The sequence below is a fragment of the Melospiza georgiana genome, chromosome 7 (assembly GCF_028018845.1).
Source record: "Melospiza georgiana isolate bMelGeo1 chromosome 7, bMelGeo1.pri, whole genome shotgun sequence".
Classification (NCBI taxonomy): domain Eukaryota; kingdom Metazoa; phylum Chordata; class Aves; order Passeriformes; family Passerellidae; genus Melospiza; species Melospiza georgiana.
The window spans coordinates 10,771,960-10,783,707 of NC_080436.1; positions in this window are offsets into that span (position 1 = coordinate 10,771,960).

Here is an 11,748-nt window from a genome sequence, read left to right on the forward strand (position 1 = left end):
GGTGAAGCGAGCAATGCCGCGTGTGGCGGCAGTAACATCAGCCGTGGGGCTGGCTGCTCAAGGTGGGGAAAGCTCGCATTGCCAAACTGCCTTCGTGCACCGCAGCTGCATGCAGGCTGATTATTATTTCCAGCTGCAAGACTGGTTTCTTAATTTCTGCCCTCCCGGCTTCTCTTCACCCTTTGCACCTGAAGCACCAGGCACACCTGTACTGCCCCCGCAGCTGCTCACACACGGGCAGCGGGTGAGGTGGGATTAAGAATTAACATCCCACCAAGAACTGCTTATCCGTGAAGGTATATACATGGAGAACATGTATTTGTGTAAATGTAAATACATGGAGAACGTGTATTTACATTTACATTTAGAGCTAGCACGTTTACTGCCCCAACAGTAGCTACAGACGACGGTGAGCCCAAACACAGCCTGTGCTTCCAGCATAAATAGACCCAGAAACTGCAACTGTGAAAATTGCCTTTAAAAAAAAAATATTAAGGCACTTGAGAATTTTTCACGCTAGGAGTCAATAATGCAAAATTCACTTAGATTTCAGCAACTAAGACCATTCCGTGACTGGTTTTTTAGGCTGACACATGAGACTGCTATTGAAAAGACACAATGAACCACGGGGTAAATGATAATACAGTGCATTAGGCTGAAATGTAGCTTCATCACATCTTGGTGTAACAAGTTCTTAGCATCAGCTGCCTTGACTCATATTTGAATTTAAAAGAAAGAAAAAAAGAATCTTAAAATCTTTTAGCACATTTATTTTGCTGGAAGAAAAAAAAAAAAAAAAAAAAAAAAAAAAAAAAAAAAAACCAAAAGTCCTAGCTCTCAGAAGCACTTCTAGAGAAGTCTCCAGAGGGCAACCTTGCTCTTTATTTCTAAAATGATTCAGCCCCTGCTTACATCAGCGTCATCTGTGTTGGCATTTCCGTTGCAGTGACTCTCAGAGTATATTAAATCTGGTTGTAAAAATTTTAATCAAGCTAAATAGGCACAAAAAAAAAAAAAAAGAATACAGAACATTTCTGTATTAACACAGTCTCAGTTTTCAGTCTTGTACAATGTGAACAAAAAATAACTGGGAACAGGACAAGAGGTGCTTTTCCAGGCACGCGGAGACTGTCTATGCAAACTGATTAATTGCAAGAATTCATTAGGTGATTCTGACTATTCAAACTTTCACCTACAGGTTATATGATAATCAATGATGCAGTTTGTTGGTGTCATTTTGTGTGCACTATATCAAGTGCCATGCAATTAAATCTAAACCAGGCTAAATGACACCAAATTATCACAGTTGGCAAACCTGAACCCTGACTTAAATAATTATTTTTAAATTTGTTTTTGACGATAACTCTGCAGCTCTCATCCAGGCATTACTAATTAGAGGGTTTGATAAGCAGGTAACATTTTTGTTTCTCATTTCCTGTGACTGAAAGTCTCTACATTTTACAGACAAATACAAAAAGAACTTTTCTGTGGGATAATCTCTTTGTTAGCGATGTTGTGAAAATGAAGAGATGGGTGTGTGGAAGCTAACCTTGGGTAAGAGCAGGTGGAGGCTATTTGGGAGCCCTGGAAATCTCCTAATAAATTCCACCTGCACATGGGTAAGGCTGTGATCAGGAATGACTGTATGGGATGTCTGCTTCTGGGGGTCCAAAACAGAAGCTGGTGATCTGATTCATCTTTCACTTATGCTGATTTTGATCTCTTTTCCTCCTGTCCTCAGTGTAAGTAATGGTGTAAACCCTTTGTATTCTTCCAGCTGTAGGTCTGATTTAGGACACAAGTGGGCCTCCTCCTTTGTAAACAATGAAGTAACAACAAGCCTTGCCTTGAGACAACTACTGATTTCTCTCCACGGTGCTGATATTGAATTTATATTTAATGTTTTCTTTAAAGTATTTCCCTTTTTTTTTTTAAGTAGTTTTTAAGAAGAATGGGTGGTAGCATAAGAGGCATCTTCCTTGAGGCTTCATTTTTAAACCTGCTTGAATTTGATGGCCTGAATTTACCTACAGTTTTTTTAGGGGCAGAGGATTCCTAAGTGTTAGAAAATTGGCATTTTTCACAGCCATTTAGCTGACTGCAATCCTGTCCAAAAAGCAACTCAGATATCATCTTATTTTTCAACAGTCCTCCTGCACACCCCATTTTTTCAGAATATCAAAGTGAAAATGCTTTCTAAAATGTAAATAAAAGACTTTTCTAAGTAGGATGTGGCAAAAGAGTGGAAATAATGGAGTTGCCTGAGAACGAGTAGAATGAGATGATCTTTGACCTGGGAGTTTATGGATTATTTTGCTGTTGGCAAAGAGGGCTGCACAATACTGGACCAAGCCAGGAACTGAGAGTGTGTAAGTGCAATAGCCAGAAGGATAAGCAGGTTGTAATTCCTCCCCCTGGAGAAGTTTCCTGGCAGCACCTTCAGCAGGTTTGAAAAGAGAAAACAATTTGCAGACTGTAGGAGGTCTGCAGAGTTGAGCAGATGTTTTCAGGTTTTGTTTCTGGTTTGGGTGGGTTTTTCTGGGATTTTTTTGTTTCTTTTCCAGAAAAACATGTAACTTTAGCATGTGGGAGCTCTTGCTCTCAAGGAGGATTCCAGGAGCAGCTCAGCTGCATTCTGTGTGCCACCTGTTCAGCCCTAGTTAAACATTAATTTGTGCCTCACATTTGCCTCTGAGAGCTCCCAGAGTAGCTGACCAAGACCAGATAATAAATGGCACAAGTACTTAATCATGTCCCATGCTGCTGTTTCCAGGTTTGCTGTAAATCCAGTCTTTTCCTCTGCTGCTCTGACAGCTGGCATCTCATTTCTGTAAGTGTGGGGAGTGAGTGCATCCTTACAGCCTGTGAAGGTTAAGGGAAAACGAGTCTGTGAAGGTTTGAGGAACAGAATGGGGAAAATTCCAGTTCATGCCTGCTAACTGGTTATTACTGTGCTGACAAACAATCCTCACATTGTTATTTCTCAGGCCAGGCTCAGCTGACAGCCCTTGAAAACAAGTGACACAGGCTGAAATTTCCTCGTGCCAGCTTCGGTACATCATAGTAAAGGCTCAGGTCTGCAGTAGAGTCTTCCAGGGACATCACTGAGAGCAGAAATAGACTTGAAATAAGCAGAAAGCAAATCTGTTTCTTCACTCTCAAACAGCAGGCAAACCCAGAGAAGGACTGAAACACCTATGTAATATGGAGAAACAATTTTTTGCTTTTGTCTGTAACCTGAGTCATTTCATGTGAACAGCCTGCCTTCCCCAGGGCTTTTGGTCAGAGACCTTTCAGATCATGCATTCACACAACAACTGCAATCAGAGATTTGGGATGAGGGCATGCAGCAGTGAATTACTCCTGTAACAAGAGAGTGTGAGGGAGGGGAAAAAAAAAATCAACTTTTCTTTTGCATCTTATCAGTGGGGAACTAGAAAGTGTTTGGAAAAGGCTGGAAGCAAATCCACAATGAAACTGTGTGAGCGAAACACTTTTCCTTTTCTTTTGGCCTCAGAGAGCACCGGGGGCGGCGTGGGAGTGGCTGTGTGCTGCTGCAGATGCTGCCGTGCCGAGGAGAGGATCCAGGCGATGTCCGTCCATCTGTCTGTCCGTCCATCCATCCATCCAGCAGTGAGTTCCTCTCCTCCCACCAGCCCGGCTCAGACACAGCACTCGTGCTGCAGCCGCCCTGCCAGAGCCCCCTGGGTGAGACGGGACCCTGGGCAAGCACCCTCCCACAGCTTTCTTCCCTGCTGCCACCAGCAATCTGTCACTCCTCTCCCCGAACCACCCTCCACCTACGTGCCGAGCCATAACTGTAAGGAACGCCCTCTTCCCTCCTCCTTTTCCTCCCCACGAGCCTGCTCTCCGTGGGTGAAAAATGCTGTCTTCCCGGAGATCTGGTCACCCCCGACTTTGGCTTTGAGACCCGAGCTGTTTGATACCTTTCAGGACCACAGCTTGGAAAGCCCTGCTTGCAGGTCTATTGTGTGCGTTTTTCAATTGCATATAATTGCACATGTGCAGGTGGGAAGGGGCTATTTGCTTCCCACTCGCTTCGATACGCCTCCCTTCCTAAGAGGACGGCTTCCTTCCCTTTCTGCTCTCAGCCTCCCACGCGTTTAGCAATGAGAAATGCTGCAGAAAACTGACCAGCTACCAACCCGCCCACCTGAGGAGGAGGAGCACCAGCAGCAGCAGCGCATTTCTCTCGCTCTCAGCTTTTTAAACACGGTTAAAAAGAGCTGTGGCGTGGGTGGAAATAGCTGTAGGGAGTGTGTGTGGGAATGGGGCTAGAGGAAAGTGCATTTTTTCTTGGTAGGACAGTTAACTTCTAGTGGACCAAAAAAATACCCCTAAGATATCTCGCTCCTGAGGGTGTCTTTGGGTGTATAATAGTTCTTGAGTCTCCCAGGTCTGGAAAGGATGAAGCAGGGAATGAAGCAAGTGATGGCAGGGAAGCTTGCCTTCCAGCCTTCAGGAGTCTGTTAGGAAATGAGATCTGTATTGCATCTCGTTGTGTGATCACGTCTGCTGTTCTGCTCTCAATGTGTGTGTGCTTGATTCTGTGAGAGTCAGAGCTGCCTGTATGTAGGAAGAGAAAAAGGCATGTGGTTTTCACACCATGTGGGTCTGTATTTCAAAATACTGTCCCTGTTGGACCTCTTGAAATAGCACTGTCCCAGAATATCAGTTAATTCAGTATTTACTCAGTGGGCTTCTCCACAAAATTAAAATCAAGCTTATTTGTGTTAACTGGTTGTTATTTGAGGTGCTTTGCTTGTATTACATGAAAATAGCAGTGGAACTAGTAAGGAACTATACACTGGTATGGAGTGCAAAGTGGTAGTGCTGTTTCTTAAGGAATCTTTGATAGACTCCAAGAACCAAGGGTCCTCAACAGCTGTGGGTTTCTGACTTGGTTTGACTTAGCTATCTGAAACACAGATTTTACAATATATAATCCCCCTCAGCATTGTCCTCACAGGAGTAACCTGCACACATTCTTCTCAAGCCAAAACTCTACCCATGCATTGGTTTTGACTAGATTTCTCACAGCATCAGGCCTTCCATATATGTTACTGATGCAGAATCTCATATCAGGATGTGGTCTTTAATGATTCACAATAACAGCCAAATAATGAATTTGACTCTGAAAATACTGGAGATACCTGGAAAAAATTATTGTGCAGAGCATGTAATTTTCTCCTAGTGAGGAGAAGCCTCAAGCCTGGGAACTGGGCTCACTGACTTCAGTGCCTTCCTCCACAGCCTGTCTCCTGTAGCTCTGAAAATTCTACCTTAGCATTGGAAGGCAAATGTAGGCATGACTTTTAGGCTCTGAAACAAAGAAAGTTATGAATAAGCCTAATTAACACATTTCTATGTGACACAACAGACAGATCAGCTGATGGACTTGTGCTAGCAAGAGGTGGAGCCCTATCAATGGAGATGTAACTTTAATAGAACTAATTATCCTGGTGTTTTAAAAGTCTTATTTATGACTAGTGAATAATATTTTAAATGTATCCTTCTAACCTTCCACTGAATCTTATGTAGCTCATAATTATAATCCACTGGAATTACATACCCAGCCTGAGGAGGAACAATATTCCAAATATTAAGTTCATGTCACTTGACTCATTTACTTTAAAACATTGCAGCAATTCCTTTGTCAGCAGCATTTTGAAGCACTGTTGGCTTGCTTGTAATTCTACCTCATATTTAGCATTGGTTCAGTTAACTTTGGAGGTAGTGCTTTTCCTACCTTTTATATCAATGAATGTACATCAGATTTTAAATGCAGATTATATGCTTATCTTGCCAACTACCATTAGCCTGAATTTCTTCTTTTATGATCTATCTGTTGTGGTAGAATTATATTACTCGAGAAGCAGGGAAAAAAAAAAAGGAACAATCACCCAAACATTTAAAATAATTGAAAATCTATTTTAGGAGCTCAGTCCTGTATATGATTCCTCTTGGCCTCCCTGTTCTGTCTGTTGTTCAGCTGGATTGTCACACACTTTGGTCTTGAACCATCTGCTTCCTTCTCAGGGGTCACAGTAAATGACTAGTTACCTATTTTGTCTCCATCAGAATCATAGTGAATTAAGGACAAAAGCATTTCATGCAAATTAGTAGCTTTCTGGCACACCAGGGAATTGAGCACCTCAGATGTTTATTTCAAGAATTTGTTACTCTAAATTAAAGTGAGGCTCTTCAGCAGAGCAGTTTGGCTGACAGTGTGACAGTAAGTATCTTATTAAATGGATGTGGTGTATTCAAACCTTTGTGTTTCTAGTCTGGCTCCTCACACAAGAATTATTTTCACTTTAAAATAACTGCATTTTGTTTTAAAAGTCAATATTAAGAATATATTTCAAAATTTCTTTGTTTTGTTTCATCCTGGAGTACAGTGAAAACTGTTTGTAAAAGAATGACTTGAACATTGCCTAGGGAAAGATATCTCAATGCCACAAATGATGCAAAGGACAGCAGAGCAGAATGGAAAAACTTAATAATAAGAGAAAAAATGGGTCAGTAGAATAAACAGAGGCCTTTAAGCTATCAAATAAGCATCTATCACTCACTGCTGCAGATATATTCTGTTCAAAGTATAAATTATTAGTGTCCAATATGGGGTAATCATGAGTTTCAATGCAACTCAATTTATCAGCTCTGTGTGTAATGATTAACCTGACAGAAGGTTGTGTAGCCAGTCAGAAGGAGAAGTGTTTGTCTTTGGGGTTTTTTTGTTTTGTTTTGTTTTTTCAAGGAAGAAATATGGTCACCCTGGATCATAAACAAACTTGCAATGGCAGTGACAGGGACAGAGTACTTGGTTCCTTAAGCCCTTATTGATTGGATATACTTCCCTAGGGATTTAGTGCTCAGTGAAGAAAGGCAGTGCAGCTGTGGCAGGGCACAGCTTAGATTTAAATTGTTCCAAAGGAAATACATGATTTCTAGTCTCCTTAGCTCCTCTCTGTAATGTCAGTCTTGCATCTGCTCCATGGGTTTCATGGTGCCACTGGTTCTCCTGTCCAGACCCAGACAGTCCATCACTCTGTGTCTCTGCAGTAGCAGGCTCATGCTGCTAGCAGCTCTGCATGGGAACATATACAATTATTTCAGAAATAACATGGAACTCAAGGTGATTGAGTCATACTTTGACACACCTCTGTCTGCCAAGAAAAATGCAGGCACTCCCTCATAGAGCTGTTGCTAAGAGCACTTCTTCAGGCTCTAGGAGTGAGAAGGTGCTTCATTGTACAGTTAACTGCAGGAGTTAACAGCAGGGTTTCAATCTGGGACCTGCACATAATAAAAGCATGTAATTAAAGGCTGTGCTTCTGCCCAGGAGAAGTTGCACCATGTAGAATTAGTCTGAGACACTATTCTGTAAATGTAAGGCCTTTGAAAAGTGATTTTATTGGCATTTATAGCTTAAAAATAAAGAACAGGAAGCTCTAGCCAGTGCTAAGGCAAAGCATATTCTGTTTGTTTTATGCTAAATTTAAATAATTTTGTAAGAAAGCAGAGACTTTATGTAAAATAAAAAAAAATGAGAGAGAGCAAGTAATTTTCAGTTTGAAATGTTAATAGATTTTTTTCCCCATGACTGAGCAGGAGAATGATGAAACACACTTGAACTGTGCATTTCCTTTCCTGTGTCACCACTAGCATCCCTTAGCTTTTGTGAGCCTTTTGGAATATTCACCATTGACCAGTTCCCTTCCTTGTAAGAGACTGCTGAATTTTGCAGGTACAGCTCTCTGTCACCTCAATTACAACAGCAACATACAACTTTCAGCATGTTTTGAATAGTCTGAAGAAGCAGGCAATGAGAAATTCCTTTGTTGCTTTTTCACTCTTCTGTTTTAGTTCTCCCTTCTGTGAAGTAAAGAAAGTCATCTGTTTCATTGTAATAACAACATTAACCTTTTAGATGACACAGTAGGACACCATACACTGGTGATAACAAATGGCATCTTGTCATTGCTCCTATTGGTGAGCTAAAACATAAATATAGTTTATCTGTATGTTTGCAGTGCATGTACCAGTAAAAAGCCACATAGCACAATGACCCAGGATCATGGGATCCAGAGGAAGAAGGTTCAGATGCTTTGAATTTCTGTGCTGCTTTACAAATCAACACATGGAATATATTTTCCAGTTATATCTTAAAGAAAACTGTTATAAACTGATATTTAAAAGGCTCTGTGTCACAAGGGATGTATGTTTTTGCTTTCCAAGCAAATAATTTGACCATGGCTTCACTTGTGAGCCTGTAACTCTGCCACCTGTTACCCAGTTCTGCAGAAGGCAATGAGCCTATTTTTTTAGCACAGGACAAACAAATCCTCCATGTCCTAAAATGTGCTCACTCAGCCACACTCCTTTCCACAGGAGTCTCTCAATTTATCTTTTCTTCTGAGGAAATTTCCCACCTAAGAATTTCCCACCTTCTTTACTTTTTAAGTAAAGAAAATAACTTAGTATTTATATTTACAGAAGTAAATATAAATACTCCAAACTCCGTCATGTTCCCCAGTATGTCATTTCAGGTGGTTGTAGGGTATTTGCAATCATCTGTCTGTTTCCCAGGGACTCATTTGCTTTTGTTAGTTATTCACAGCAATCAGTCACAGCGCTTGTAGGTACCATAATTACTCACCACAGAATGACTGCAGCAAGGGGCTGTGACTTTGTCACTGCAGAGTAACAACCAGAGCAGCTCTCTCTGGAATATGTGTCATCATTCTGGGAGGTGAAGGAAAACATTCTCCCTTCAAGACATGACTTCAGCGCCCAGAAACCTGACTGCAGTGACCCCCCCCGTGTAACCTTCACTCTTCCAGGAGGAGGAACTCTTTGCAGATCTGTTAGAATCTTTCACACCTATCTAAGACTTAGAATGTGAGTACTGTAGACTTATCTCACAAAAAAACTATAGTTCAGATGTGTTTCTAAAAAGATTTAGCTCAGGAAACAGCTAAATTGAAACTGTAGTTTTGCTCAATTTCTCTCTCCCTTTGCCAAACAGGCCTGGGTTAATTAGTAACCAACTTTCCAATATCCATTTCCTCCTCTTGCACCTTCTCTGTATGAACCGCGTATATTAGTTCAGCCACTGTTGTTGCAGGATCACCCTCACCCTGCTCAAGTCCAAAGGTTTGCCAGTTTTGTTTAGCTCATAAACTTAAAGATGAGTAAGATAAGTCAGGTTTTGTAAACTAATTGCTGCATTGACTTAAAATTTGTTGCTGCTGAACCAGAATTTAAAATATATTGCAGTCTGAAGTATTTGAAATTCTTTTCCACTATTTGAAACACTAGTTTATGCTTAAGTGACTAATTTAGGAAGTGAAACATACGAGGTAGACAGACAACCTATGTGTCATGTACATTTGTGTCTATCTACATTTTCATTTTTGCCAATGAAAATTATAAATAACACAGTTTCCTGGAGAATTTTCAAGACAGAAGTCTTACTTGTGAGAGTGCTGTCTGAAGGGTTTTTAGGCATCAGGAGGGCTGATTCACAATTGTACTCCACAGTGTTTAGTTTAACTGTTTAACTTTTTTATTCCACTTCAACCTGAAGAACAAAACCCCCCTACAGTTTAGAGCTGATGGCATTTGCACTCTCTGTAGTTATGTTATTCATCACACATGCTACAAAGAAAGAAGGAACTGAGACCTTGGGCTTTCCTTAACACTCCCTGCTGTTCCTGCTATCAGTGGCCAAGGCTATGGAAGACAAGGAACATTTGAGTTCTGCTTTTATGACTTGGATACAGCTGATGACAAGGAGGGGCCAGCTGCTGATAGCTTGCTCTGGCTTCTCCTTCTGTCACTCAGGTAGGAAATGCTGCTACTTTAAATAAATAAGAATGGCTCTGCCATTCTGGAATAGCAAAAATTCTTTCCCAACTCTACATCTGCAAACAATTTTTTAGGCAAAACATGAGGATTAGTGATATTTACTACCTGGAGGCCATCAGAACTCATGGGCTCATGAAACCACCTGTGGCCCAAAGGAGAGTTGCAAAACCTTTAAACATTTCATCGTAAGAATGTAAGATATTTTGAAAAACTGAAGGGGAAATAAATTGTGATACAAAATTGTTGAGAACTATTAATTTATTGTTATTCTAGTATCTTTTAGTTGTTCCCCAGAATATTGCAGGTCTTGGAAACAAAAAATCCAGTAACCTGGGGATTTCTCTTCTGTGCACGTTCCTTTGCTGATATTTGACAAACCTTTAGCATCCACAGTATCTTTACAAGTTTTGGACAGGTCTCCTTGTAGCTTCATTTGATGTTTCATTTTCCATGTATGAGAAGAAAGATTAAATGAATTTGCCTTCTCCTAATTCAGGACTTTTTAGATCTGTTATATCCCTGCTAATTAGCTTCTTTATCTGACTAATGAATACTGGACTACTCAGCTGCTCCAGGCAGAGAACTCAGTCCAAAGTTCTGAGCATCCTTCCTGGAACCTTTCTAACACTAACATATTCCTTTTGAAAAGAGGAGAACATCCTGATTTTTTTCCCTGTAAATCTTACAAAATCTATTTCAGAATTTCTCTCTGTGTGAAAAAAATCAAACCATATATTATGCTAAAATAGAATTATTCCTTACTTTGCAATTGGTTTTGCACGTATAATTAATGTTTTTTCCTCCCTCACAGGTGCTTTGACAGTTTTGAACCTTCTGGTAACAAAGAGTTAACAGCACGCTGTAGCAATACAAGAAGTCCTCAGGGAGCTAGGTGGTACATCTGAAAAGCAGATAAAATCGTCTAACTCTGCAGGCAACAGGCCTTTACTCAACTATTTATAGAGCTATTTATAGGGGGAGAGAAGGGAAGGAAGAAAAGGAATTAGTAAATGACTTTAAAAAGTACAGGTACTTAGAATTCATAGTTGATGTGCTGATTTAGGAAGTCGGGAGATACAGAAAAAGGGTAAGGAGTGTTAATAGTGTTACATAGACAAAGACTATTTTTTTTCCTACTTTTGTTGCCTTCCTGTGTTTTGGATTTTTTTTTTCTTTTCCCACCCAGCCATTTCAAAGGCATATCCTTGCAGTGACGCATCAATTTTCTGTCTGCTTGAGGTTTAGAAATAGCTGAGCTGTTATAAATAGATCACAATCTGCAGGAGACTAAGACAATGGAAATCTGTAAAAGCCTCACTGAAAAATTTAGAGGTGGATTGAGATTCCAGCTGTCTCCTAGAGCAGAAGTGCTCCGTTTGGAATGCTTTATCAGCCAGCGCAGAGGAGCCGTGCTCCCTGTGCAGCAGGGGGGAACAGCCAGGTGCAGTCAGGTGGCGCTTTTGGTCATGGTGCCGAGCACAGAGCCACGTCCAGCCCCTGGGAGCTCCCACCTCAACGACGGGAGGAGGAGGCACTTTGCTGTTCCTCAGTGCAAAGCTAAAACACCGCAGGCAGTTACTCTTTTATGCACCGTAGAGACACTAAATCACAATGTTTAACTTTTCCACCACTTTCCACTGCTTTTCTGGCAGTACTTGTGTACTCCGAGTTGATAGCATTCGTCAAGTTTGCTCCCTTTTTCCACTTTGCCTCCAAAACACCTTTAGTGAGGTGCCATAGCATATGGTAGAAAGCTTGACCTTGTCTAATAAGGCAGTGCAAAATTCAGAACTGGGAAGCAGTTCAATATCTCTTTGTTTCTGTTTGAGAAATTCCTTTGTAAGGTCATTTAGA